Source organism: Pinus tabuliformis, chromosome J (assembly GCF_031772625.1).
Source record: "Pinus tabuliformis cultivar Carrire ecotype Pingquan chromosome J, CPIR1, whole genome shotgun sequence".
In the NCBI taxonomy this organism is placed as follows: Eukaryota; Viridiplantae; Streptophyta; class Pinopsida; order Pinales; family Pinaceae; genus Pinus; species Pinus tabuliformis.
Window position 1 is genome coordinate 345587127 of NC_142295.1, and position 6042 is coordinate 345593168.

The window sequence follows — 6042 nt, forward strand, 5'->3', positions numbered from 1 at the left end:
CAAAGCATCATTCTGCTGTTTTGAGACTGACAACATAAGCACTTGAGACGGGGAAGCATTTCCACTATCAACCAGATTTTGACCTGGGTTGGGAAATGGATCAGTTAACACAGCTGAGGTTTTGGAACTTTTAAAGAACCTCTTTAACTCAGCTTTGAATGGGCAATTCTTTGTGTTATGATCCTTATCATCACATATTAGACATGGATAATTTTGTTTCCCTTTCCCAGGAGGGTTCGAAGAATTCTTTCCAGGGGATGACTCACCCTGTTTCTTCTTCTTCCCTTTGTTTTGCTTCTTCTTGCTTCCTGGTTGATTAGTTTCTTTGCCTTTATCTTCTGATACGGCATTTACTTCTGAAGCAAGAATTTCTTCTTTTTCATTTTGATCCGAATTCTTACGGGCTTTCTTTGACGAAGCCTTTATCGATTTCGCGTTTGCTGTGCCAATCACGCCATCACCGGCATGAGAGTCACTATTTGATTTAGGAGGGGGAGGAATTGAAAATTCCGGTCTAGGAGCGTCAGGTATTTTGTCGTAGAGCGTGCCAGACTGAGTATAAACTAAGTCCAAATACTGCGCACGAGCGATAACTTGCTCCTCCATTATGACTCCCCCCTTTGCCACATCTTCCGTTATAGCAGGAAGTAACGACTTTATAAACCATTCAGCTAATAGCTGATCGGGAACGTATGTTTTCACCATCCTACAATGACGACGCCACTCATGTATATGATCAGATATATGGGTGGCAGTTGTCTGCTTGAAGTCGGTTAATATTTCTGTTCCCGTTTCATACCTTATCGGTAACTGAAAATGTGTTAAGAAAGTCGTGGCTAGGGAGCTAAAATTGTCAAAAGAGGCTCTTGGCAATTCAATATACCATTTAGCCACTGGACCAGTCAATGTCCTCTGAAAAAGGCGAAGCCTTATCGAATCGTCGTTTAGGGTGTTCGACGAACACCACAGATGAAAAGTCATCACGTGATTCGATGGGTCTTCACCCGGATTTCCATTGAATTTAGGAATTTCAGATGGAAGTTTATGAGGAATCGCTGGCCACCAAGGGGCATAAGCAATCGGATCGTTGGTTAACCGATGTAAATTAGGTAACTCTAAAGTTGCCACGAATGGTAACTGTTGATTCAGGTTAGGCGAAGCATAACCAGGGTACGATGGAATCGCTTGAGCAGTGGGCCTTTGCATACCAGCATAATGCAATTGATGTTGGTATGACTGATACGGTTGGTGGACTTGACCACTGTAAAGTGGTTGGTTTTGACCGTTTTGGGTATACGGTTGTCCACTGTTCGCAAAGATCTGCTGCTCAGAACCTTGGTACACTTGATGGAATTGTGGTTGTTGGTATTGCACTAGCCATGGTTGTGACACGATGTTCTGTTGTGCTATGCTAACTGTTGGACCGAGGTGTGGGGTAATTGTACCCGTTTGGACCTGCGTTGCCCCACCAGTTGGCGATTGTGGTTGTGACCCACGTTCAAGAGGCTGTTGCATTACAACCTGAGAAATCTGAGGTTGACATGTAACAGGTATCGCTTGAACTTGTGACACAGTTACAATAGCCGGTGTGGTTGGGATGTTCGTAACAGGTACACACTGTTGCATGGAATATACAACCCTTGGTTGTTGAGGTAGCATAGGTACCCAACTACTTGATGCAATTCCAGTATAACCTGAATACTGTTGAGAACTGCCATATGGATATCCTCCCGGAGGAGGTAATGAAAGGGCATACTGCCCCCCATACGGTAGCAATCCGGAACTCAGAGGGATTGTTAGTCCTTGAGGACTGGATGGCCCAAATTGACCTCCATGAGGATCAATCTGTCGAGTTTCAACGTAAGAGTTGCCGGATATTATTCCGGATGAACAAACTGGAACAGACCATACTGTCGAAATAGTCCCTTGGTGGACTCCTTCTAGCTGTTGTGAGCTAGTCGGGATAGCTGGTATGCCGGCAAACATTGTCGGAGTGACGGCAGGGGCTTCTGTTGTCGCTGTGTCATTTGACACAGTCCTAGATGATGACGGTTGTTCAGACATCTTAAGTCTATCCAATAGATTGCCTAGCGATTCTATAGGAACCTCCACTTGTGGTGGATTAACTTCTGATGAAGGAAATAGAGTGACCCCGACTCCAAAATGAGTTGGAGTACTTGCTTGCGGATCCTCTGCAATTTCCTCTATCGCAATCAAACCGGGTGGAAGAGGAAGACCGTCAGGTCCGTAAAATATTTCTGGTGCCAAAGAAGTGGTTGCTTCGACAGCGACAGTTGTTTGAGGAACAAAACTCTCTGGACCAGTTACAGATTGAACTGGTTCAGTTATACAAGTATTTGCCCCCAGACTAGGATCAGTATTACTATCCTTCTGTGGCTGTTGAACTTCTTCTATAGAGGCAGGGTTTCCAGAAATGTTTGGAGTAACCAGAACCTCAGATGTAGTTGGAACACTTGTTCTAACTTTCAAAGGAGATTTTGAACCGGTTAAACGAGCTCGCTTTGTCCGTACTGTTTTCGATTCCGGAGACAAAGACGGTTGACTCGTAAGCCTCCGCGAACGACGGGGTTTCAATTGACTTTCTTCCACGATTGCGGATTACTCGATCAACCAAAATATAAAAGGGGAAATTTGTGTTTCCGAATTGAATGAATTTTATTAGACGCTTTTAGACACAACTTGCTTTTTCACTTTTTAAGAGTCGAGAAAAAGCTAAAGATGACTCTAGTCTCCTTCGATGTTTTAACAAGCCTGAAGTGACAAATGCTCGGATGGACTTTTTCAGTTATAGAGTTTGAAAAAGGCCAAAAGAAACTGCTCTGGAGATCTAGGCAGAGGGTGTGCCAAACCTCTCGCAAAACCACAGAATACGTTTTACGGTACGGGTGGTCGATCTTTGTGAATGCTGTGTTCACTGCATTGCGATCAGTAGGGCGGACGACACGGTTTCCTATGGATAAAAGATATATTCCTATAGGGGTCTCCCAATATATATGCGACGGTACGTGGGAGCACAAGTCCGTATTAGTGCCACCGACTCTCAGGAGGAATCACCCACCTTCTTCGAGATTGACAGTCACTACGTTTAACGACGCCGGAACACGTCTCTAGCTTAGACCTCTATGTGTTTGCGTTATGTTTCAAAGCGTTGTTAGGTTCATTCAATATATTTTAAGTTGATCTTTTTAAAGTTTGCCTTTCAAGGTTCACCACGAGATGTATGATACAAATTCCTAAATGCAGTCTAAGATGAGAAGCAAGCTTTTTCAATCTTTTCGACTTATGAAAATCTTAACTACTGAGGGAAAAGAAAGACATCATCTTTTCACACAGATCAAAGAGCACACACTAATGCACTTTTCCCTAAATCAACAAGCAAACTTATCAAATGCAAAATGCACAATGCAGGTATTTCTTTTCTCTTTCTTAATGTTGATGTAATACAAAAAGAAGGTGTTGTATAACTTTGAATTCAATTTCAAGTGAAAGAAAACAAGCTTGTCCAAAATCAAAAGACACCTTAAGATTTACTTGTTTCGACACTAGAAATATATAAATTCAAACCATATGACGAAAGCAAAAACTCAATCAGCCATGAACAACAAACAAACTAAATCTCAAGATCAAAACGACACTTTATCACAGGTCTAGATCTAAGAGGCCATAGCAAGACTAGTTCACTTTCGTTATCGGAAACTGCAAATGATATAAGAAATACACAAAGAACAAACACAGTTTCTTTATACAACCGAGGTGGAATAGTGGCAAGGAAAGTTGGTTTCAGATAGGTACATTGACTGATAACAGGCTGCAAAAACAAGGGTGAAAACAGGGCATTAAACAGGAGGGAACCCCAGTAGCACTAGGAAAAACTGGTTCAGCGCACGTAGTACACTGGCAGTTTGACATTCAGCGCAGGTATCCCCTTCGGGAACTGCGCTGAAATGCAGACTGCCTTCACAGTGCCTGCACTAAAGAGACAAACTTTCGTTTTTCTCAGTTTCCGGGTCACAGATTGCTCAAAAATTCACAGTTTTTGGCCAAATCAGAAGCTATCAATCAAGTACACAATAAGGGATGAAAAGGAGGATGAAAAGCTATCACTAAGAGCTGTTCAGAGTCCTTGTGGATCAGCTCTTCAAATCATAAACATGCCCAGAAACTGAGCTAGAGTAGCTGCCCTCTACTTTGCATTTGAAAGCTCCAAATGCAGTTCGATTCGGTACTCCCTGTGTTTATGAAATGAATAGCAAAAAACACAAACAACCAACAAGATACGATCCCCAGCGGAGTCGCCAGTTTTTTGTTGGGAAAAGTATCCAATACGGAATGACCCTATCCCACTCTAAGGGTGATAGTACCTCAGCAACAATCAAAGCAAAGCTATTCAAGATTACTTCTTTATGAGATGTAAGAGAGGGGAGAAAGAGATCCACTAACCGATGTCTTCCGCTAATGATTGATCCAATCTTCTCTCTTTGCTGCTTGCTCCCAGCTCCTTGCTCTTTCACTGGCCCAGCTGCACCAAGTTCCTGCAAAATGGCAAGAGAGGGAAACTACAAGAAGCATACATTCATAATTGATTCAAGGATTAGAATAAATCAAATACACAAGTATAGCAACACATCATTGAAACACATGTATATAGAAGAACCTCAAATGCTTTATTAATGGAAGAAGTAAAGTTCAGGAAGTGATACAACCATAAAAGGCCCAATCCAGCATCACCTCCCAGCAGAAAGAAATCTCCTCTTCACCTCCTTCAAGCAAATCACCCAATAGTTCTATACTCAAATCAACAACACTTCCTTACATTCACAAGATTCCAGCCTCCCTAGACCTCATGAGAGAGCTCTATATATAGGAGTTTTGGAGAAAGGATGAGTCAGCTTGAGGCTGGCATGAAGCTGACTAGTGTCCTCTCCCACTTTAGTTATTCTTCAGTTCTTGAGTCCACTTGGAGGTTCTTGCTTCCACTTGGAGATCTAGATCCTCTTACTCATCACCAGTCGAATTCTCTGATCCAAGTGTCATTTTGGAAGCTTCCTGGGCATTGACACCTTGAGGAATGACTGTGCCACTTGGCCAAACTCGCCCAGCGCAGGTAGCCTTCTTTGCAGTTGACATTCAGCGTAGGTACACAGTGGAGCAGTTGACATTCAGCGTAGATGCTCAGTGGAGCAGTTGACATGATCCAGAATTAGCTTGTTTTTGAGTGTTTTCAGGTGGAGAACTAATATTCAGTGCTGTGGTTTGCTGACCTTGTTCCTCTAGGGGTAGGAACAACATGTTTAGGGACTTTGGATCCCTTAGATTATTGACATTTCATGCTTCATGCTGTAAGGCACAAAAATTTCTATAACAACCATATCCCGATGTGCCTCTCAAATAACGCAATACATGCTTGCCCGCCTTCCAGAAGAGCTTGGTAGGCTTAACCATAGCTTATGAAAGCTGGTTCACTGCATAGCATATATCGGGTCGTGTATTGACCAAATACATCAACGACCCCACCAACTTTCGATAAACAGTGGCATCCACTTCTTCTCCCGAAGTGGCATCCTCCTTCCTCCAACCTCCAGGAAGAGGAGTATGAACAGGCTTGCAGCCATGCATGTTGAACTTCTCTAGTATCTCCCAAGCATACTTACCCTGAGAAACAAAAAGTCCACCACTGTGCTGCCATATTTCCAATCCTAGAAATAGTGAAGGAGGCCCAAGTCCTTCATCTCAAACTCCTTAGCAAGATCATCCTTGCATGAATGTATCAATAGCTCATCACCCGTTAGAATCAAATCATCAACATACAGTACAATGATAAGCAATGTACCCTCCACCACAATCTGGTATAGGTTAGGATCTGCCTCGCTCTTGGAGAATCCAAGTCCTGTGAAATAGTTTTCTATCCATGTGTACCAAGCACGTGGTGCTTGCTTCAACCCATACAACGATCTCTTGAGCCTGCACACATGCAACTCGCTGCTGAAGACCTCAAAGCCTTCAGGCTACTCAATGTACACC